The sequence below is a fragment of the Notamacropus eugenii genome, chromosome 7 (genome assembly GCF_028372415.1).
Source record: "Notamacropus eugenii isolate mMacEug1 chromosome 7, mMacEug1.pri_v2, whole genome shotgun sequence".
NCBI classification, from domain to species: Eukaryota; Metazoa; Chordata; class Mammalia; order Diprotodontia; family Macropodidae; genus Notamacropus; species Notamacropus eugenii.
In genome coordinates, this window is record NC_092878.1 from 164,454,298 (window position 1) to 164,479,588 (window position 25,291).

A 25,291-nucleotide genomic window follows, 5' to 3' on the forward strand; every position below is an offset into this window, starting at 1 on the left:
TGAAAGTACTCCAAGTTAGGAATAATTCCACCCCACTCCCCTGCATTGTCTAGATCTACCACCAGAGGGCACCAGTGTTGCATTTTTCAAATTAGGATTCTTTCTCTTGAACTAATCACAGCCTATGCCTTTTAGGCTCTATTATTTTTTATGTTACATTTTAGGCTCTGTCATTCATTACGTTACATTTCTATCCATCATTTTACACATTGTATTTGGTATTATAACTATGCATGTAAACATTTTAATTTCCCAATTAGATTGCTAATGGGAACCTTTGCGGTCTGCATTTGGCATTGAAAGATCTGAGTTCAAACCATTGTTCTGTCACCCACTCAAGCCTCTTACATCTCTGGGCCTCAGTTGTCCCATCTGTTAAGTGAGAGAGACTGAGGGTTAGACTAGATGAGTACTAAGATCCCTTTCAGTTGTATGGATTTGCTATGATGACTCTCAATTTTAATATTAGCCCCAGGAAAAGAATGCCATGGTTTCTTGACCAAGGGAACGATAGAGGGGATGTAGCTCCTTCAGTGTTAGCCAGGCATTTGACAAAATCCCCATGTTGTCTTCTTGAACAAATGGCAGAAGAGCACAGTCCATCGTCTGTGTGACAAGATAGTCAGGAGATCTGTAGCTAAGTGGAGAGGCAAACCAAATAATTTTCATTAGTGTGTCTATATCAACTTGCAGGGATGTATCCAGAGCAAGCTGCCCATGGATGTAACACAAAGCACAGTACTCTTTGCATTACTCTGTTCAGCATCTTCATCAGTGACTTGGGGTATGGGGATTTTCACATTTCCAAGGGACATACTGCTGGGAAGGCAGCTGATTTGTTACATGACAGAATGTCTGGAGAGGTAGAGTAATAGGCTTAAATCGATATGAAATTTCCCAGGGATATATATACACATAAAGTCTTCAATGTAGGTTTAAAAAGAAGCTACCTATGCATAAGAACTATGAAATTGAGCATATTTTTTGACTTGCTAATTACTAAAGAAATAGTGTATGTGTGTGCACACATGTGTGTACATGTATATATTCATATGTTTACACATACACACGCAAGCACGCACACACACACACACATAGCTTTGAAAACCAAACACTAGAAAAAGTCCTAGTTTGGGAGGGGGGTAGAATATAAAAACCAAGAAAGGTGAATGAGCCAGTCAACAAGCATTTATTAAGCACCCACTCTGTGCCATACACTCACCTTAGTGCAGGTGAGGAAACATGGAAAGCACCGACTTTCTTTAAACGAATTTAAATGTATAGAAGTGGATGAATTATATTTCAGAACTATGATAGAATTAGCAAATGTGATTTCTGGAGCATTTCCATATGTAATAGTCAAAACTGGAAATGGCCTAAATGTATAAGAGCTGGAGAAGGACTAAACAAACGATGTAACCGTTTTGTCTGTCACTATTATAGAGTATTTAAAATTTCATATATTAAGATATATGAAGAAAATGGAGAAAAAATAATTAGGATAACTATATACAGTCACTAATAACAGCTATGTAACAAATATGCTACGCCTATTTTATAGATATAATATTATATTATATGTATTATAATATATATGTATATATTAGGAGCAGCTAGATAGCACAGTATATGGAGTGCTGGGCCTGGAGTCAGAAAGTCTCATCTTCCTGAGTTCAAATCTGGCCTCAGACGCTTCCTAAATGGTTGATCCTGGACAAGTCACTTCACCCTGTTTGCCTCAGTTTCCTCATCTGTCAAATGAACTGGAGAAGGAAATGTCAAACCACTCCAGTATCTTGGCCAAGAAAACTCCACACGATTGGGGAAAAAACCTAAACAACTACAATAAATGAATTATAAATGTATCAAAATCTGCTAGCCACTCTTAAAAGAGCCTTCATTCCTGCCTGGACATCCTTTTCCTCTTACCTGTCTATCAAAGCCCACAAGGCATCTGCTTCAGATTGTCTCCTCTGTCCTCAAGCCACCTGCTCTCCCCCTTCCCTCATCTCTCAGCAGAAGATGGAATTCAAAAAATGTAGCCCATTCATGAAGAGATCCCTCTCCTCCTCACTTCTAGAGCTCAGCCTGCTTCAAAATTACCTTCCAATCTCTCCTAATTTGCTCGCGTCTTAGCAGGAGAGGTACTCATCACCTTTATTTGTCTGCTTGATAATATCCCCTCACGTTTCCTTCCACCATCTCTTCTCTCTTTTTTTTTAGGCTCTGGTACCTTCTGAATCGCATACAAATATGTCCAGGTTCTCCCTAGTCTTTAAGACCCTGCACTTGATCCTGACACCCCCTCACACAATTATACTGCATTTCTTCTCCCTTCCACTTCCAAGCTCCTCGAAAAAACTATCTGCACTCATTGCCTCCACTTCCTCACCTCCCACTCATTTCTCAACTACTCACAATCTGGCTTCTCATTCCATCATCCAAATGAGATTGCTTTCTCCAAGGTTACCAACCATCTCCTAATTGCCAAATCCAATAGCCTTTTCTCAGTCTTCATCTTCTTTCCTCTGGAAGTAGTACTTGGGGAGTCCTTTCACTGGCAAATTACTTTGCCCTATATTTCTGATACTGTGCATGCCTCAGTGCCACTGACGGCCTCTGTACTATCAAGCCCAGCTTGCATCTGTAACTACCACCCCAGCCATATCCTGAGATGCAGTGTATGGATATTATGGTGATAACCTGGCATGAGGGAAGGAAGAAGTCCCCTCCCCACCCCCCAGATTCATAGGGCAGCAGTGCTCTCCTGCCCCAGCTCCATTCCCCTGGAGAATTTTAGATTACATCTTCATTTTCTCCAAGGGACATCTTCAAGAGTACAAGTAGCAGGGGGAACATTCAACCCCCTTTGCTTCTATGTATAACAAGGATAAACAAATATGGCCTGTTTCTACAAGTATTCCTAAGCCTTTAGCAGTCTTGACTCTGCCTCTGGGAATCTGAGAGAATGGATATCAATTCAGACTGACTTAAAGAAAAGATCATTGTTCATTTGTGAAGCAAAATAAGGAATTGGATCCCAGGTGCATTTTTCAAATGCCAGGTGAGCATTCTCAGGCCAAGGCTAAGTTACTGAGGTGTGTTATTTAGAGGAGAGAATAGACAAGGATAAATCCTTCACAAGCTCTTCTCCTACCCTCAATACAGTCAAGCAATAAACCAGACAAAAACATTAGTCCTTACTAAGTGCCATGTATTATGTTAAACACTGGAGATAAAAAGGAAAGACAAGAATGCTTCCTGACTTAAGGATCTTGCATTCTAATGGTGGGAACAAAATGCAGGAAAAATAAGTGTCTACTAGAGCAGATAAATCCTAACTAAAGAGGAAGCCTCTGGCAGCTGGGAGGGAGTGATGGGGGGCTGGGAAAGACCTCCTCCAGAACGTGGCATTTGAGCTGAGTCCAGAAAACAGCCAGAGATTTGGAGAGGCAGAGAGTAGAAGGAAGGGCATTCTGGGCATGGGGGATAGAAGACCTAAGATGAAGTGTCCTGTACAAGAAAGAACAGAAAGTGGTTCAGTATGACTGGTACACAGAGTTCATGGAGAAGAGTAAAGTGTAAGAATATTGGAATGGTGGGAAGGGTCAAGTTGTGATAAGCTTTCCTTGTCAAATAGGACTTGCTATTTTGATCCTGGAAATAAGGGACATGAGTCAGGGGGACTGAGTAGAAGGCTATTGCTTGTCCAAGAGGTGACTTGAACTGGGTGGAAGAGATAATGTGAAGGGAGAAATGAGATTTGGCAATTGTTTGCCTATATGGGCTAAATAAGAATGAGTAGTTGTGGACAACACCAAGGTTGAGAATTTGTGTGACTGGGCGGATGGTGGTACCCTCAACGGTAACAGAGAAATTTGGAAAGAGGGCAGGGACTCCCTCCTCACAATGCTGGGTCTACATGTTGGTACATGTCCATAACCTGAACCAAAACACCAGAAGGAGACATCACTGAACAATCTAGCATCATCCAAAATATGATAGAATATGGTGTCATTTGTGATATTCTCCCATCTCAACAATTTGACATCATTTCATGATGTTAAGGAAACAAAGGTAACTGCCAATGTTATAAAAAAAAATGCAGCCTTTATGTGTTCATTCTCTCAGCAAACTTAGCTTGTTCCCTTTCCTCAGCCTCTTGGCAAGCTGACCTTCCTCATGCCAGGTGCATGTCAAATGCAAACCCCTATTCTTTGTGATTACTGTAATTGAACTGGATGCTAACAAAGCCCAATAATAAAGTTAAAAAATAAAACTCTTCCAAGAACAGTAGTGCTACTGAAAGTCCTGTGGGAATTTTTAAAATGCAAAGATCCCTCCCAATCTCAACAAGTTTCAATATTTCCTTCTAGGGATAGGAGCAACCCAATACACCCTCGTTCCATACCTGCTCCAGCAATGGTAACCAAGACTCATTTGGCTGTTGGCAGAATTCCTCATCTGAGCCTGGCTAATTCAGCCTGAGCATGATCTCAGATGATCCTAGAGATCTGAGGATGATCTCCACAGGTCCCCCTCAGCTTCTCCATCACTTTCACACAGCTGATGTCTTTCCCGATCATCACTTATACTCAATTGCTTTGTCTTCCATCTCTTTTTGGCAATCTCATCTTGGTCCTCCTCACCCACATGTTTGTTGATCATGGCCAGGAATAAGGATAATTGTCCTTTGTACTTTTTTTTCATCTAGACTTGATCCGTCAGAGCAGCATACCTCTTCATACTGCTCAGCTTTTGCAGTGGGACTTTCTATTGGTTCTGAAGATATGATCTTTCAATCCTACAAAGACTCAACATGTTCCTGAAATCTATCTTCCCTCAGTCTCTGCTTGGAGCAAAAGCTAGTTCAGGTGGGGAAGAGAAGAAGGACTCATTCAAGTTAATGTTGCTATAACTGAAAGCCTGAACCCTACAAGAGAAACCCAATTCAACATTTAGCAGACTAAATAGAACTAGATACCTAATTCATCCCTTTAATTTAAAAAGATAGCCTAATCACCAAGTAGTTTCTTTGGACTGGATTGTATTCTTCTAAATTGATAGGATACCTCATTTTCTTTTTTGTTTAACAAATTGATTACTTATTTTAAGCACTCTTTTCTTTTTAAATTTTGAGTTCCAAATTCCCTTCCCTCCCTCCCAACCATCCCCACCACTGAGAAGCAAAATTATATCAATTATATATTGATATATATCAATTATATATGTGAAATCATGCAAAATGTATTTCCATATTAGCCATATCGCAAAAGAAAAAGAACGTGAAAAAATAACATTTCCATTTGCACTCAGAGTTCATCAGATGTCCTTCTGGTGGTGTCTAGCATTTTTTCACCAGGAGTCCTTTGGAATTGTCTTGCTTCATCAGATTTATTGTTGTTTTTTGTTTGGCCATGCAGTCATGGCTGAGTCTTTGTGATCCTGTGTACCACAGCACACCAGCCCTTCTATCCTTCACTGTTTCTCCAAGTCTGTCCAAGTTCATATTTGTTGTTTCCATGTTCATATCCATCCACCTCATCCCCTTCTCCTTTTGCCTTTAATCTTTCTCAGTATCTGGGCCTTTTCCAATGAGTCCCATCCTCTCACTACGTGACCAAAGTATTTAAGTTTTGGCTTCAGTTTTTGACCTTCCAGTGAAGAGCCTGAATTAATTTATGTATCAGTTGATCTGATCTCCTTGCTGTTCAAGGGACTCTCCAAAGTCTTCCCCAGCACCACAATTAGAAAGCATTGATTGTACAGCACTGAGCTTTGTTTACAGTCCAACTCTCACAATCATGCACTGCTACTGGAAAAACCATAGCTTTGACTATACAGAGCTTTGTTGTCAAGGATTTTATTGATCAGAGTAGCCAAGTCTTTCACGATTGATCACCATTGTAACATTGCTGTTACCGTTCACAATTATCTCTCAGTTCTTCTCACTTCACTTTGTAACAGTTCATACCATGTTTTTTTCAGAAATCATCCCCCTCCTCATTTCTTTTGGCACAGTAGTATTCCAGCACAATCATATCATCACATGTTCAGCCATTCCCCAATTAATGGACATCACTTCAATTTCCAATTCTTTGCCGCCACCAAAAGAGCTGCTATAAATATTTTTGTACAGACAGGTCCTTTTCCTTTTTCTTTGATCCCTTTGGGATAGCAAATGTAGTATTGATATTACTGAGTCAAAGGGTGTGCCCAGTTTTACAGTCCTTTGGCCCTAGTTCCAAGTTGTTCTCCAGAGTGGTTGGATTAATTCATAACTCCACCAAGAGCTTATTTGTGCACCTATTTCCCCTCATCCCCTCCAGCATTTGTCATCTCTGATAGCTATGAGGTGATACCTCAGAGTTGTTTCAATTTTCATTTCTCTAATAAATAGAGATTTTAAACGTTTTCCCATATGACTACAGAAAGTTTTGATTTTTTCTTCTGAAAACTACCTGGCTCTTATTTTTACAGATTTGATTCAGTTCCTTATGTATTTGAGAAATGAGGTCTTTATCAGAGAAACCTGCTATACAAATATTTGATATTACTTCATTGTCTATGGCACTTTTAGCAAAATAGAATCTATTTTTGATTTTTCTTTGCCTGAGATCATGATTGCTACCTCTGCCTTTTTTACTTGAACTGGACCATAATATATTCTGCTCTAGTCCTTTATTTTTAATTTTGTGTGTGACTTCCTAAGCAACAAATTGTTGGATTCCGCTTTCTAATCCATTCTATGTGCTTCTATTTTATGGGTAAGCTCATCCCATTTGCATTCATAGTTATTACTGTGTATTTCCCTCTATCTTATTTTCTTCTGTTTAGCTTTTTCTTCATCCTGTCTCTCCTCAAAAGTCTGTTTTGCTTCTGAATGCTGCCTCCCTTAATCCACCTCCCTTTTATCACTTTTTCCCCCACGACTTTTATCCCCTTCCCCTTCTATTTGCCTATTGGGCAACATAGATTTCTATACCCAACTCTGTGTGTGTGTATCTTATCTTTTTGAACTAAATGCAATGAGAGTAAGGTTCAAACTTTGCCAGCCCCCATTTTTCCTTCTACTACAAAAACTCTTCCTTGTGTGCCTTTTTTTATGTAAGAGAAACTTCTCCATTCTACTTCTCCTTTTCGCCTTCTCCCAGTGCATCCTTCTTTCTTATCCCTTCCTTTATTTTTGGGGGGAGATCATCGCAACATAATCAACTCACACTCATGTTCTCTGTCTATGTAGACTACTCCTAATGGCCTAATAATGATACAATTCTTAGCAATTATATGTATCATCTTCCCCTATAGGAATGTCACCAGTTTCACTTTTTTGAGTCCTTTATGATTACTCCTTTATCTTTTTTATGTTTCTCTGTTCAATATCAAATTTTCTATTCACCTCTGCTCTTTTCATCAGGAATACTTGAAAGTCTTATATTTCAATAAATGTTCACTTTTTCCCCTGAAGGAGTATACTTAGTTTTGTTGGGTAGCTGTAGTGCCAATGTGATATTCACAGTGCCTGTGGCAGCTATGAATATGCCAGCACAGTTCTGAATCGCAGAATATAACAGACTCTCCACTTGGAAGACAGAACCAAAACATTTATCCAAATACCAGAAAACCAAATCCATCATAGCAACAAAAAAATCTATACACAATAACAATGTAGGGGGCAACACCAGCCCCAAGCCTTCCCTCTGCTAGGCTTCCCACAAACCAGCTCCCTTAAACAAATCACAAACCAGCTCTCCCACTCATGTTAATTGCTGCCTGCTCTTTCTTTCCCAGCTCTGACTAGTCTGACCAACTTCTCTCAGCTCTGCTCCAGCTCTACATCTTTCTGTTCCACCTTTCCTGCTCCACCCCTTCTTATTACACCCATTTGGCAAGTTCCTCCTACCACAGGCTTCAAATGACTCAAACTTATGTGACCCAGGCTTCCATGTGACTTAAGCAAGTCACATAGGTCTATTAATGGATAGGAAGGATCTTCCTATTCCATTAAAAATACATTAATTCCATTAAAAATACATTAACAATACAGTAGGTAATTCTTGTTTGTGATCCTAGCTCCTTTGCACTCCAGAATATCATATCTAAGCCCTCCACCCTTTTAATATGGAAGCTGTTAAATCTTGTGTGATCCTCACTGTGGCTCCACAATACTTGAATTCCTTCTGATTGCTTGCAATATTTTTTCATTGACCTGGGAATTCTGGAATTTGGCTAGAAATTCCCATTCCTGGGAATTTTCATTTGGGAAAATCTTTCAGGAAGTGGATCTTTTCCATTTCTATTTTATCCTCTAGATCTAAGATATCTGTGCAGTTTTCCTTGATAATTTCTTGAAAAATGATGTCTAGACTCTTTTTTTGATCAAAGCTTTTAGCCGAATAATTCCTAAATTGTCTCTTCTCACTCTATTTCCCAAGTCAGTTGTTTTTCTGACAAGATGTTTCACATTATCTTCTTTTATTTTTCATTCTTTTGACTTTGTCTTATTTTTTTGTGTTTCAAGTAGTCATAGCTTCCACTTGCCCAATACTGATTTTGAAACAATTATTCTCTTTAGTGAGCTTTTGTACCTCTTTTTCTATTTGACCAAGTCTACTTTTAAATTAATTCTTTTATCTTCAGTGAATTTTTATGCCTCTTGTACAATTAGGTCAATTTAGTTTTTTAAGGTATTATTTTCCTCAGTATTTTTGTGCCCTTTTTACCAATCTATTAATTCTCTTCTCATAATTCTCTTGTATCAGTCTCATTTATGTTTCTAATTATTCCTCTACCACTCTTATCCCTTTCTTTAATGATTCCAGGCATTCTTGTTTGGCTTTGGTCCAATTAGCATTTTTCTTGAGGCTTTGCTTTTAGTTGTTTTCCTATTGTTGTCTTCTGAATTTTGTTTTGGTTTTCCTGATACCATAGTAGCTTTTAATGGTCAAGTTCTTTTTGTTGTTGTTTGCTCATTTTTCCAGCCTATTTTTTGACTTTGAACTTGATATTAACGTTAGGCTCTGCTCACCTGGAGATGGGGAGGCACTGTCCTGAGCATTAGGCTTTCTTATGCTGCTATTTTCAGAACTAGTCCTGGGGATCTGCACATTTCTGGTGCTTTCCAAGGTGATGAGATCAGGGAGAGATGTAGTCACTGCTCTTCTGGTCTGCGCTGTGGTCTTTACCCAGGAAGGTTTCCCAATCCACTGTAATTGCAAATATTAGTACTCCATTTGGCCCTGGAACTGTGACCAGGGACCCTGCTCTCCCGGGACCACAAACACTTGCATTCCTATTTGCCTTGGAATGATGACTAAGGGACCCTCCTTCTTTGTGACCAATGGAAAGCAATCCTCTCTGCCCTAGAACTGAAATGCAGATCTGCATATGGGTGATAGAGTTCTCAATCAGCACCAGCTGCATCCAGTGCCTGCAAAGGGTTCCCTGAATTTCTTTCTGACCACTTGTTCAACCCCCTTACCATCTATGAGCTGAGAGTCCCTGAAGCTACTGCTACTGCTGCTGCTGTTGCTGCTGTCACAGACATTTCCAAGGTCCACTGCTGGTACTATCACAGCATGTGCTCTAGAATGACTCCCACCTCAGTATCACAGACCTCTCCTGCTGACCTTGTAAGTTGTCTTACGTTGGAAAAATGTCTCACCTCAATCTTGTGTTGGTTCTACCACTTCAACATTTATTTAAGGAGTTATTTTAAAGTTGTTTGAAGGGGGATGTTGGAAATGATAAATGAATTTAACTGGGTTTCTTCCTATATTCTACCATTCTACATAGAATATCCCATTATCAAGCCAAAGCAAAAAAACAAAAAGTTTTTTTTTTTTTAACTAGAAAGCAAGTTTTAAACCTGATAGAGTTATTTAAAGACTTTGATTGATCTAGTAGATAGAAGAGAGTCCAGTTCATGTCAAATTGCTGCCTATACAAAGAATACCAAAAACTTGGCAGGAAAAATAGCATAGAATCTGGCACATTCCTTGAGTATAATCCATAGTACACAGGAAAAAATTATTTTAACTCCTGTTTGAGCTTGACTACAATCGCATTTCCTTTGCCACTAAAGAACCCTTCTGGTTTCTATCCAGTCACATGGTCTAGTATGAATTCAGTCCTGGAGAACCTGACCTCAAATTAGCTTGGGCTCCCTTTTTTTGTACTCTGATCCCCCCCCCATCCCCCTGCATACCTCAATGCCCCAGAAAAAAAAGTTTTACTTATAGCATAGGTATTGGCTCATATCTAGTATTCCTTTAAAATGGAGCTATAGAAAGACACTCAATATTATCCAATGTGAATTAGTTATAGGACATGTAATTTATTTCTCCATGCAAAAGAAATGCTAAACATAAAAATACTCAGAATTCACAAGTGGAATTATTTAAACAAGATTCAATAACTTAACTTGAGACTACTATGAGAGTCTGCTGGGAGGATGATATTGGAACCTCATCAGAAAATAGAAGAGTTTACAAGACTGCTAATTGGACATTTCACTTTTCACCTCTATTCTACACTATTCAAACTATTCCCAGTATGTCTATTGGTAAAAATGACAGGAAGTCCTCTGGTTAATGGTCATTAACTTTAAAAATGCTAGAGTTTTTGTCCCTTTTGTTCCTTTCTGATAGCATTCAGCATAGATCCAGTGCGACCTCTGGACATCGTGAAGTTGCCTCCAAGCCTGGACATATCCATCTAGGGAGAAGTGTAATTTGACTAAAATCAGGAAAGAATAAACACAAAAGATTCAGCTTAAGCTTGGGCTCAGGGTTGCCTAGTCAGAATATGTGCATCAGAGGCCATGTTCTATTACATGTCCACATGGATGTTAGGGATGGAAGGGGTTGGTAGTAAGGTAACCTGGCACTTCCCTACACTCTCCCCTTGGGAAATATTTCAAAGCAGTCGACATAATTCATAACTGGAAAGGCAGAGAGAGACCAAAGTGACTGTTATCAACTCTTCCAACTTCACAAAGGCTTTGAGATGGTAAAATATGAAATCTTTAGTCACAAATTATACATGACCAGAAGCAGACCCTGAAGTTCTGATATGGTTGACTGGAACTAGTGATAGTGAGTGTGATCATACCCTATGTGATCATCCTGATATGCCAAAGGAAGTTTGCTACATTGATGTGGACATTTTGCCTCCCCCGAGAGAATATAAGTTGCTTGAGAGCAGGGATTCTTTAGCTTTTGTCTTTGTATTCCAACATGGTAGCCTAAAACATAGTAGGCACCTTACAAAAGTCTTTTAGACTGAGAAGTAATTGATTGGCCTCTATGTCTTGTTATGGATATAGTATTGGATTTGGAGTAAGGAAAAGCAATTTTCAAATTCCTCCAAATTTTATCAATGGAAAAAGTGCAGATAATTCATGAAATATCATAAAGAAATATAGAAAAAAAGATAGAAATATAGAAAATGCACAATGGTTCATATGCTGTCATCAGGTTATGAACTCATGGCTGCCATCAGGGCAACAACTTGACCTTTTGGAGGAAGTCCTATATCCTCTTGACTCTTATGTAGTTCCTCAAAGGTTTCTTATGCCTCCATGGTCTAGACTTCTCCTGAAAGACAAACATACATACTTGGGAGTTATTGGACAAGCAACCCTCTTCCAAGCAAGTCTATGCTGTTGAGATCATCCACTATAATAGAAGAATTGGCAAGACCTCTTCTACTTTGCACCCCTTGTCATGGTTTTACTCCAGTTACTGCTGCTAATCCAGATTCCAGTGATGACACCTGCAAAATATGTTTTATTCAAGAGGTAGTCCCCATCTCTTCAAATCTCCAAATTCTTAAACTCAAGGATTATTTCTGACCACTCTCAAAGCTTGAAAGAAAAAGAGCTTGAAAGCCCAAGAAATCTCGCTTCTCTACTAGAAAGCTAGATTGCAGTATTGCACTGACTAGAGCATATTGATTCCCCTTTCTTTAAACAACGTATTAGGGTTTGGTAACATTTCCCTCTCTGATGATGCTGGCAAGCTCATCGCTGTGTTTCCTATGTGTTTCTGTAGCAACTCAATACTTCACTACTGCCATGGCTGTGTCATCTCTTAGACTGGGAAAGTCCACTAGGGGTTACTCTCATCTTGGGCACGGTGACAAGAATGCTGTAGGTAAGCACCTGTATTCGCCCAGTTTTTCTGCCCCTTTGGCAGTTATTAACAGGTCCTAGGGAGAGTTGATTGTGCACAGTCTTTCCACTCCTCTCCTTCTCTGCTCCTGGCCCCCAAAACAGATCCACTCTTGGCTCTCCTCTGGGCAGAAAAAAATAAAGAAGGAAAGAAAGAACCCTCTGACTGGAGTCAACTGATCCCCTCACCAACCCCCTTTCTCCTTAATATATTATTGTTATTAGCTCCTAAGCTCATTCTACTAGGGAATGATAGGAATTATTAGAGTTAATTCTGACATCAACCCTAATTAAGACTTCCTTCCCCTGACTTCAGTCCTAAATCTGCCACTGTGCAATTTCCAGATGTAACTAGAAGCTCAAGCCCATTTTCACAGTGCTCTCCTCAGTGGAGAAATGGACACTTCAATGTTCTTTATCTTGGATGTAAAAATTTTTATTCTTTTAGAATAAAAATACTTGGGGGTCAGACAGATATAATTCTAGTCCAGTTCCCTTTTCCGAGGAGAGTAGAGTGGCCAGTCTCTGGCCCCAACCTTGGCACCCCACCAGCAGCAGGAATCAAAGTTTCCCTTGGAGAAGGGTGGGTGGGCAAACTATAGATTTATCATCTATTCAGGTCTCCCCATGAGCCACAGCTAAATAGACCCACGTGGACATACATACATTACACAAATATTGCTCTTAGTCCTTTCCAATTCAGAGCCAAGCAAGCAAGTCCAATCTCTTGTCCAATGAGAGCCCTTCAAATACTTGGAAATATGTCCTATCCCTCCCAAATCTATTCCTCTATTCCTTCAGCCATGAAGGTTCTCTATATTGGTTGCACTTCTCAGAATGACTTCTAGCTTAGCAACGCTCTTCCTAAAACGTAGTGCCCAAAAGTGAAGTGCTGCAGATGTAATCTGACCAGAGCAGAGGGAGAAAAGTTGTCATTTCCTTCTTTCCATAAGTCCTATTTGTCCTAATGCAGGACATTCATACTCCCTCCCCAGGATGGCTCTTGTCCATCCCCACCATGTTAGGTATTCTACTCTAGTTTATAAATAAAAATCTTAGATTTTGTGTGGGAAGGGACATAAGGACTTTCAAATCCAACCACCTCATTTTAGATGAAGTAACTGACTTTCCCAAGGTCATACAGCTAGGAAATGGATAAGCTGAGATTCAAACCCAGGTCCTCTGACTTCAAAGACAGAACTCTTTTCATTACAACGTGCAGCTGCTCTTAACATTATGGGAGATCCAGGGAAGCAGTGGGCTGGGCTATCATCCCTTGCTTTTACTAGGAAACTAGCCAAAACCACTTTTCTGGTCGCACAGGTATTGGATGATGTCCTTACATTACTTCTTCTGTGTAACTCTTTGTAGACTACTCATGTCACTGCCCCATCAGTTCCTCTATCCCAGAGAATTTCTGCCCGTGGACAATGATTAGCTATCATTATCGTCAATGAGCCCATTGTAGTGCTCATTGTCATGCTCTAAGGTTTGCTATATGATTTCTATCTATTGCCTCATTTGAGCCTTACAGCCCTGTGAAACAGGTGCTATTAATATCCCAATTTAATGTTGAGGAAACTGAGGCTGAGTCACACAGCTCATAAATATCAAATGAGATGGAGGCGGAGCCAAGATGGCGGAGTGAAAGCAACGACTCACCTAAGCTCCTGGAAAAACTCCTCTGGATATCTCCGGGGGGAGAGTCTGACCAGACTTTGGAGGTGTAGAATCCAGTGGGTGACAGACTTTGACGAATTCGGAGCCCAGGCTGGACCGGAGGGTCCACGGGAGGGATCTGTTCCGCGGGGGTAAGACCCCGGCGCACAGCGCAGCACGGTCGGTGCGGCAGGGCGGAGGGGACCAGAGGAGCCCGAGAGTGGCGGGTGAGACCAGCGGAGCAGGAGATAAGCCAGGCCGAGCCGGTGAGAGCCGCTGAGTGCCAGACATCAGTGCAGCAGCCCTTGAAATCTTCAGCCTGAAGACGGACTTCGGTGGGTCACTACTTGAACTTCCAGGAACTGGGATGGCAGAGTGATCAGTAAGTGCTCTCTCCTCCCCCCTGATGACCGTGAGGGAACCATAAAATTCTTCCCCAGATTAATCCTGGATCAGCGGGAACAGCAGAAGGGGGCGGGTGGTCTCATAACACCAGAGGCTGGAAAAGTGGCAAAGGGGGATTCTTCCTACAGTAGCAGAGACGGCTGGAGGGACAGATGACCCAGGGCAGAGAAAATTCGCACTGAGACCCAGGCAAGCCTCAGAGCCAGGAGACGAGCCCAAGGAGGGGCGGGAACATGCGTTAGCTTCTAGGCGTGCCCCAGCCCTCCAGGGGAAAAGGGAAGACAATAGGGAAGGTGGGATCACCATCCCCTGACCTTGCCTTTGCCTCAAGTCAGCTGAGGAGATATCCTGAGGACAGACCACCCCTCCCACATACCTAACAAGCTAACTCCAGGGTTGATCAGGGAAACAAAAAACAAAAGCCTGCTTTTAGCCTAGACACACATCAGCTCAACTTAAAGATCTGTACCTTCTGACTGAAAGAACCAAAAGCTACAACACTCAGCCAACATCATGAATCGGAAAAAGCAGACAAAAAGTGAAAAAACCATAGAATCTTTCTATGGGGATAAGGACCAAAACACAAACACCAAAGAGGTTGGAGCTGAGACTGTACTTCCATCTGAAACCTCAGATGGGACTATGAATTTCTCGCAAGCACAACTAGATTACCTGGAACGTCTGAAGAAGGATATAAAAGAAAAACTGGCCAATGATTTTAAAACTATAAAAAAAGAATTCACTGATGAGAACATCACCCTGAAAAAGAAAATTGAAGAAATGGAAAAGGAAGTTCAAAAATTAAATGGAGAGAATAATTCCCTAAAAGGAAGAGCTAATCAAATGGAAAAGGAAACCCAAAACCTAATTGGGAAAATTGATCAGATGGAAAAGGAAACCCAAAACCTAACTGGGAAAATTGGTCGAATGGAAAAAGAAGTACAAAAATTAAATGGAGAAAATAGCTCCTTAAAGGGAAAAATTGGTCAGATGGAAAAGGAGATGGAAAAGCTAACTGAAGAAAACACTATGATGAAGATTAGAATTGGGCAAGTAGAAACTAATGACTCAATGAGGCAACAAGAATCAGTCAAACAAAATCTAAAGAATGAAAAGATAGAAGAAAATGTAAAATATTTAATTGGAAAAACAACTGACCTGGAAAATAGATCCAGGAGAGAAAATCTAAGAATTATTGGCCTGCCAGAAACCCATGATGAAGAAAAGAGTCTGGACAATATCTTCCAGGAAATCATCAAGGAAAACTGTCCAGAAATACTAGACTCAGAGGGCAAAATAGTCATCGAAAGAATCCACTGTTCCCCTCCCAAAAGGGATCCCAAACTCAAAACCCCAAGAAATATAGTTGCCAAATTCCAGAGCTATCAAGTGAAGGAGAAAATACTACAAGCAGCCAGAAAGAAACAATTCAAATATCAAGGACACACAGTCAGGATCACACAGGACCTTGCAGCTTCTACATTAAAAGATCGAAAGAACTGGAACCCAATATTCCATAAGGCAAAGGAGTTGGGACTTCAACCAAGGATCAACTACCCAGCAAAGTTCAGCATAACATTTCAGGCAAGGAGAAAGTCATTCAACGAAATAAGGGATTTCCAGAGCTTCCTGACCAAAACACCAGAACTCAATAGACAATTTGATCTTCAAATGCAGGTCTCCAGAGAATCATAAAAAGGTGCACTGCTCTATCCACCAGTTCCACTTGGCTACTTCTATGCTTATATTAAACACGTATTCCAAAAAAAAAAAAAAAATATCAAATGAGATTCAAACTCCGATCTTCTTGACTCTAAGTCCAGCACTCTATCCACTGAGCAGACTGGCTGAAGTAGGAGAGGGAGAGCAGGCTGGAGGATAGATGGCCTTTGGGATACGAGCAACAGCTTTTAATGACCCCAAACCTCCCTCTGAAGCAAAGACTCACCTTTTTAACCCTAAGTTTTGCCTTGTGTTAAAACAGTATGACTACAGGGTATGAAATAACATTATCTGAAGAACACATGTTGGGAGTCACCCAAAGCACCATGGAGAGCTACATGGAGGCAACGAGTAGGCTGTAACATAGGACCAGTGAAGTTTCCTGTCTTGTTCAAGTAGAACAAACTTGACACTATTCTTTTGGGACCAAAAATAAATGTCTGTCACTAGCTTTGACCTTTGAGGGAAGTCAGAGCAGCAGCAAGGCATGATGGAACCCTCCCCAGGACCTGTGGTATGATCCCAACTCTGCTACTACCTACTCATATGTCCTTGACTAACAAACTCATCCTCTCGGGCCTTGGTTTTCCTTTTATGAATGAGGTTGAATGACATTGTTTCTAAGGTCCTCTCTCATTTTTAAATCCTTCCGTTTTAGAGGTGGAAGCTAAGTGGTCCCATGGAGACAGCACTGGGCCTGGAATCAAGAAGACCTGATTTCAAATCTGACCTCAGATACTTATTAGTTGTGTGACCCTGGGCAAGTCACTCACCCTCTAGTTGGTTCAGTTTCTTCAACTGTAAAATGGGAATAAAAATAGCCCTGACCTAACAGCATTGTTGTGAGGATCAAATAAGATATTTGTAAAGCTCTTAGTGTAGCACCTGGCACATAGTGGGTATTTAACAAATGCTTGTTTCCTCCCTGCTGTATTAATGCCTTCTTACAGAAGGGAAGCTAAGTATTATTGTTATTATTTTATTTTTATTATTGCTTGTTGCATACTGAAATTGTAAATACAACCCCATTTTGTGAGATTCCTTTTTTTAAACTTATTTATTTATTTTATTTTTTTATTAGAATGCATTGTAATCTAGTGCCTACCTTCCCAGGGTTATTGTGAGATAAAATGAGATAACATTTGTAAAGTCCACAGTGCCTACAAATAGTGGGCACTTCATAAATGCTGCTAAAATTTAAATTAAAAACACTAATTCTATTTGCTTCCATGTTACAGGTGAATAGTTTTCTTTGAGGAGTAACTGCTTGCTCCCTCATAAAGTCAATAGGGAGCTATGGAAAACTTTTGAGTAAGAGAGTTACAGAGTCAGTCCTGCATTTTAGTTTAATTTGGTAGCTATCAGGCAGACCAGAAAACAGATTAGAAACAAAGAGCCAATTAGGAGGTAACCACAATCATTCAGTTGAGAAGAGACAAATGAGAAGCTTGGCCTGAATGAGAAACATAAACTGTTTGCTCTTAAAGTGCATGTAGTTCAAATGTCTTATTTTCTAAATGAGCATACTAAAAATCCAGAGAGGCTTCTTGTCTTCAAGGTCACACAGGAACTAGTGGCAGAACCAGCACTCACACCCTGCCTGGTCTCTGTGACTTCCACTTAATGCAGTGCTCTCTCTACTTCACTAACCTGCTTCTCTCTGGTTTACCTTCTCTTTACCTTCTCTTCCCTACCCCCACTCTGCCATTATCCCTTTCCCTCTGCTCTACCCCATCACCAGCTCCCTTCCCTATGATCCCAAGCTAGAGTTTATTTTAAAAAGACAGAAGTTAAATGTTACAGGATATTAATTTCTCAATTCATATACGAACATCTTTTCTTTAGCCTGCCTCTATGGATCTTTGGTATCTGGTATATATTACATTGTGAGACAGGCTTAGAAAGAGAAATGTGCAGCCTGGAAAAGGGCAGGCAGTGAGAGTGAAGTGATCTCACCACAGTGAAGCCAGTTTAATATGGTCACTGAGAATCTAGGAAAGAATTTTCAGCAGACTACAAAATGAACTCAGGTATATTCCAAGAGCTGCCACTAGACTGGCTGTGGAAAAATCCATTCTTATGTAGGTCATGCTAAAGGAAGATGAGTTTGATGAGACCTACAGTACTGCATGGGGGTGGGTAGCATTTGAAAAGCTAAAGATCCTATGAGAAACAAAAGGATAAAGACTGGATAGAGGAAAACTTCAGATACACCCAGCTGTGGAACTGGGTAAGTATTCAGCCCACAAACCCATTTCTAGGGTATGGAACAGTATAACATTCCCTTACACTTCCTCTAGCATCATTGGTAATCACAAATAATAAGGAATTATTATCTTAACAAAGTGTTTCTTTTATGAAATATGTATACTTCTCTTTGAATTTGAAAAGAGCAGTTCCTATGGGTGGGCAGTGATGGGGCATACCTACAGTTGACTCTTATAAGACAAAATCCAGTCCATCTGAAGCTGTACTGGCAAGAGCCAGCAGTGGAGAAAGAACTCAGTGCCTGAGATGGATCAAACTTGGGATGGGAAAGAGAAAGAACTTTTCCTCCTTGTTGACTGTGAGATAGATCAAGTAAAGAAGACAACCTGAAGGAGATATCCTATCCATAAATTAGAGATTCAATCTGACAAAATTTAATCCATAGCTGAGAGAGAAGAGACACACCCTCCAAACAGACAAGTATACATAGATGCAATCCCTCAGGGTCAGAACCATCCTCAAAGAGCATAACCTCTGGCAGCACAGAAGAGAGCAGATGACGGACCCAGGAGAAAGCTAGGCCTGGCAAAGAGGAGCTGGGTTAGAGAAATGACTTAACAAATCCAGAATTTGAAGACTGACCTGAAGCTGGAAGCTGCCTCATGTGTTCCTTCCACATGTGCCTCACTGTCTAAGTTTGTGCCTGCTCTCCCCATGGACTCCTTTTGAGCTTATGAGAGAGGCTCCCCAGCTTTAAGAGGGAAGTGCTTTGTGGCTACTGTTTTGACTAGGTTCTTGCTGCTATTCAATTGTTTTTCAGTCATGTCTGGCTCTCCATGAACCCATTTTGGGGTTTTCTTTGCAGAGATAATGTAGTGGTTTGCCATTTCCTTCTCCAGATTATTTTACAGATGAGGAAATTCAGACAAACAGGGTAGTCTGTCATACTTTGCTCTTCAGAACTATGCCAGAATATTCATAGTTACTGTTGGTACTGTGAATATTGCTTTGGCGATACAGAAATCCAAAGTTTGTTTTAACATTTCCATATTCAGTATTACTTCACTGTTTTTTCCAAATGCAAGATTGTGGAACTGGAGAAGACTTTTGAGAGTCCCTTGAACAGCAAGGAAATCAAATCAGTCAATACTTAAGGAAATTAATTTGAACTATTCAAATACTGAAGCTGAAACTTAAATTCTTTGGCCACATAATGAGAAGATGGGGCTCATTGATGTTGGGAAAGTTTGAAGACAAAAGGCAAAGGGGATAGCAGAGGATGAGATGGATAGATAGGATCATGGAAACAAAGAACATGAGCTTGGCAGACTTCAGGAGATAATGAAAAAGAGAAGGGCCAGGGATGCTGTGGTCCACAGGGTCACAAACAGTCAGATACAACTGAACAACAACAATGAAACGCAAGAATAATAAATATGCCCCAGTTTCTCAACATATTTATAGCATAATTCAATGAATTTCTAACAAATTCAGGAGCATTCCATGCACTGCAGCCCACACGTAAATCACACTCTCCTATCAATGTATTCAATATCTCTGTGGACACACGTTTACAAAACCCTAGCAGGGAAGCCCATGAGTGAGGAAAACCACAAATCTGGCCTGCAGATCTTTGTATGTTAATGGTCCATTCAGGAGTACCCATACCACACACAGCTGCTTTCTGCTAGCCGTTCTCCTTCTGGTCCTGCCAATTCTCCTTTAGGAAAAGTGTTCTTTTCAACTTTCAAACTGATGAAGTGCTGACAATCTCTATTAATTTCACAATAATATTTGAGAGGACACTGAGAAAGTGTAACACTGTTGTATCAGCTAAAAGTTTTACTCATAGCCCTCCATGGACTGGTAGTGGTACAGGAGCCAGTATACCCCTTGCTCTCCACTGTCACTTCCAGGCATTACTGTCACTCTACTGACGTTACTCAGTGTTCATCCTTCTTTGAGGTCAATGGGATTAAAATTTATCCCCCAATCCGGTTCTACCCTTTGGATATTCTCCTGTCTTCCTCAATGAGTTCTGTATCTGGCTCACAATCTTTTTTCCATTACAACTCTTGCCTTTATACTAGGGCACCTCAACATACATATTGATGCTCCTTCCAATACCCTCCCCTCCCCATTTCTCCATCATTTCCCATGACATTGAGATTTCCCATGAATTGAAAATTCTCAATTCTCTACTCCCCCTCAGCTATAGTCATACTTTCAATCTTGCCATCACTCCCAAGCACTCCCTCCTGTTAGGTTTCCACACACAGCTCCATCAGTGCTGGCTTGTCTGCCCCATGGTTTGGTTTGTACCCTCCTGCATGGATATTTTCTTCATTGCTTTGATTGGCCCAGATTGAATTCTCCTGGTATTCCTCTTTTCCTTATGAGGTAAAAGCTCATCAGTTTTCCTCTTCAGTTCATTATAAAATCATCCTATCATTTTCAAAAAGTTATTAAGATTTTGTGACTTTTATGTTGAACAGTTTTTTTCAATTACATGTAAAGACAGTTTTCAATATTTATTTTTATAAGATTTTGAATTCCAACTTTTTTCCCTTCCCTCCCCCTACCCGAAGACAACAAACAATCTGATGTAGGTTATACATGTACTGTCATGTAATCACATTAAACGTATTTCCATATTATCCATGGTATGAAAGAAGAATTGAAACAAAAGGGAAAAAACACGAGAAACAAAAAACGGGAAAATAGTCTGCTTTGATCTACATTCAGACTCCATAGCTCTCTGTCTCTGGATGTGGATGGCATTTTCCATCATGAGTCTTTTGGAATTGTCTTGGATCTTTGTATTGCTGAGAAGAGCTAAGTCTATCAAAGTTAGTCATTGCACAATGTGGCTATTACTGTGTACAATGTTCTCCTGGTTCTGTTCACTTCACTCAGCATCAGTTCATGTAAGTCTTTCCAGGTTTTTCTGAAAATCACCAACTCATCATTTCCAATAGTACAATACTATTCCTTTACAATCATAAACCACAACTTGTTCAATCATTGCCCGATTGATGGGCATCCCCTCAATTTCTAATTCTTTGACACCACAAAAAAGGCTGTTATAAATATTTTTGTATATGTGGGTCCTTTTCCCTATTTATGATCTCTTTGGAATACAGACCTAGTAGTGGTATGGTGTATGCACATTTTTATAACCCTTTGGGCATAGTTCCAAATTGCTCTCCAGAATGGTTGAATCAGTTCACAACCACCAATAATGCATTAGTGTTCCAATTTTCCCACATCTTCTCCAACATTTATCATTTTCCTTTTCTGTCACGTTACTCAATCTGATAGGTATGATGTGGTACCTTAGAGTTGCTTTAATTTGCATTCCTCTAATCAATAATAATTTACAGCATTTTTATATGACTATAGGTACTTTTAATTTTTCATCTGAAAACTGCCTGTTCATATCCTTTGACCATTTATCAGTTGGGGAATGCTTTGTATTCTTATAAATTCAACTCAGTTCTTTGTATTTTTGAGAAATGAGACCTTTATCAGAAACACTGACTGTAAAGATTGTTTCCTAGCTTTCTGCTTTTCTGATCTTGGCTGCATTGGTTTTGTTTGTGCAAAAACTTTTCAATTTAATGTAATTGAAATTAACTATATACTATTTATTCACATTATTTCATAATGTTCTCTCTCTCTTGTTTGGTCGTAAATTCTTCCCTTCACCATAGATTTGACAGGTAAACTTCCTTGCTCCATTAATTTACTTGTGGTGTTACCCTTTACGTCTAAATCATGTACCCAATTTGACCTTAACTTGGAATGGAGTGTGAGAAGTTGGTCTACGTCTAGTTTCTGCCATTCAATTTTCCAGTTTTCCCAGCAGCTTTTTTCAAATAGTTGAGTTCTTACCCCAGCAGATGGGAGATATCGTGACTTATAACCTCTTAAGTCTCTTATATTTGCATGAGTTTGTTCATGTACGTTTGTATGTGCAAATGAATTGATGGACCACAAAGCCCTGAAAACTTCAGCCATCTCTGTCCTGAAACATTCCATGTCTCTGAAAACTGTTTCCTCAACTTATATTTTTATGCATATTTTAGTACGGGGAAAGTTTTTCTTCCCTTTCAGCTATGAAACTGTTCAGACACACAAGGTCCATTACCTTACATCCTTTACAAAGTGATTTCAACCTTTTTATCATTTACAGGGAAGTTCATGTTTTGTTCTTTGGGGCAACCAAACTGTTGACATCTTATGTGAAAACTGCTTTTTTACACATGTAACAATTTTTAATTAAACAAAAATTATTTTTCTACCCCTTTTAGATGCCAAAGTCTTTATTATGAAAGGAATAATAGCCCTTACATACTTCACAATTTGATTTTTTTTCTTCTTCTTTATGAAAAAAATACTTTTCCCCTTCCTCTTTCAGGTACGTACCTGTGCAGGTACCAAAAAAAAGTACCTTTCCTAAGAAAAAATGCAAAAGAAAAAGGAAATCTTGTGGAGTTTTAACTACATTTGTTGACTCAACTAAACCCCCTTGCTGAAAGGAAGACAGAGGAGAAAAGCCTGTGTCCAAAATTATGGCCCACAATTACCAAAGAGGGATTGGAATCTGGCCTCTCAGGGCTGTGTCACTTCCTGGGAACTCACTTCGTGGGCCAGACTGATCAGACTTCAGCTCTTGAGAACATCAGTGCCAAGGTGCTGGCACACTGCCAAGGTGTTCAGCTCTCAAATATATACAGTTTAAATTGTGTTTTTATTCCCTGCAAAGCTTCCACGGATTTAGTTTAAAAACCAGTTCATGTTAGTATAAATGACAGATTAGCTGGTGACAACATGTTTATAGTTATGGAAAAAGCACCTGGCTATTAATTTTATGAGCAAAATTAAGGCACATACTCCTACAGAGTCTGCTAGGGCTAGACCTCAGGGTTCACCATATAAATGGATCCCCCTTGTATGACTAGATCCTAGAACAGTTGGAGTTTCCAAGCCTCAAAGATTTAGAGCTGAATAAGACAAACCCTTTCATTTTACAGACAAAGAAATTGAGGCCCAGAGATATTGAATGTATTGGCCAAGGTCATATAAGTAGTAAGCCTCAGAGGCAAGACTTAAGCCAGTGGTCTCCTTCCTGTACTGCAATGTCCTGAGTACTCAATAAAAGGTGGATAGAGCCTCTTTTGGTGAGTTCCATGCCAAGAGGCATCCCTGGAGGTTCTCCTTTGGCTGGGATAAATGTATTTCTCTTTGGAGTGTTTCTTGAGAACAGCAAGAAGTGGGGGAGGGCCCAGGACCTGCATCCTCTTGCTCAGCCATGCTTTCTGTGCAGAAAGGCAGAAGAGGAAAGAAGACAGTGATGCCAGGCTCTGCAGCCCAGCTGTTCAGAGGCACTCCCTGAATCTTCACTGTCATTGGAATGGAGGAGTCTGAGAACATGACTTAGAGCAAGATTTGGAGATTTTCAGAGCTGGTAGGGTATGCCAGGGAAACTTATACGTGACATGGGACTCTGGATGAGAAAATGGCCTCCAAATGCCTTCCTGAAGATGAAGTTCCTAAGGAAGCCACTGGAAGAGCTGCCAGGCAATGACATTATGACTAAGTCTCCTTCCTTCTAATGGGATGAAAAAAGGCTAATGAGCCAGGAGGAAATGAATTAAGATGTATCCTTATTACTTTGGGGATCAATAGAATTTTTCTGAAGAACGTTCAAAACCTTTCACAATCTAATTCCAGCCTTTCTAGGCTTATGACACTTAAGTCCTGTCATATGTTATATGTTCTAGAGTAGAGGTGGGGAACCTGCAGCCTCAAGGCCACATGTGACCCTCTAGGTCTTCAAATGCAACTCTTTGACTGAATTCAAACTTTACAGAGAAAATCCAGATTTAGAAATTTGGATTCAGTCAAAAGACAGTCCTTGAGGACCTAGAGGGCCACAAGTGGCCTCAAGGCCACAGGCACCCCATCTCTGTTCTAGACAAACAGGCTTTTTTGCTGTTCTTGATAGATGACATTCCATCTCCCATGCAGTTAGGTGTGCAGTAAGACAGTGTTGGGCCTGGAGTTGGAAAGACTGGAGTTCAAATCTGGCCTTAGATGCCTAGCAGCTGTGTGACCCTAGATAAATGACTTAACTTCTCTCTGCCTCAATTTCCTCACCTGTGATATGGAGGCAGTGACAGGCTTTACCTCCCAGGGTTGTCATGAGGATCAGATCAGATCTCTGCAAGGTACTTAGCACAATGCCTGGCACACAGCAGGTGCGCAGCACAAGAAAGGGAGTATAAAGAGATGGTGCTTCGGAGTAGGTCTCTGTCATCATTGCCAGGTCCCTATTGTCCTCCATGATGTCCCCAGGGCTATCCTTCATGTGAGCTAGGCACGTTGCTCTGCCAGGCCAATGACTCGCTCTCTCCTAAGTATGTAGCTCATCTGGAATCCCTGGGCTTGCTCTCTGCAAGGCTCATTGTGCCTGCTCCTGCCCACCTTCTCCACAGCGTCTAACTGCTGGCCAAGCTGACATCCTTGGCTAGAGCCCTGCTAGTCTCCTGAAAGGACCAGAGCCTCTACTCTGGGACCAGCAGGAAGTCTCCCTAGTGCTGGTCTCTCAGTGTCTTGGTTTTAGGGCCTGTCCCTTTCTGAGCATCCCTACTCAAGGTGCTTGCTCTTCCCCTCCAAACTTTTCTCTTAACACAAAAGGTTGGGGTCCAGGAAAAAATATCCTTGAATATGTATCCCTCTCAGGTTGCACACAAGCACATTTGTCCTGTGATCATGTGCTTCTGCTGCAAAATGCCATTGTTAACGGGAAAGGAGGAAAGAAATCCTCATCTGTCTAGAGGTTTGTGAGGAAGGGGGAAGTATGGGGCCCTATAATCAAGAAGACTGAGGGACTTGGTTGATTCCGGATTCCACTGATCAGTTCCCCACTGCATGTACATGTGGTTTCCCCACATAGGATGTAAGTCCCTTATGGTCAAGGACCTTTCTTTTTCTGTCTTTCATCTCCCAGCACCTACTATAGTGTACATGGATGCTTGTTGGTGAGGATTGATTAATTGATTGGGAGAATGGGCTCTTTCAATTCTTCTCCTTTTCCCTCCTCTCCATCCCTCTCTTCTT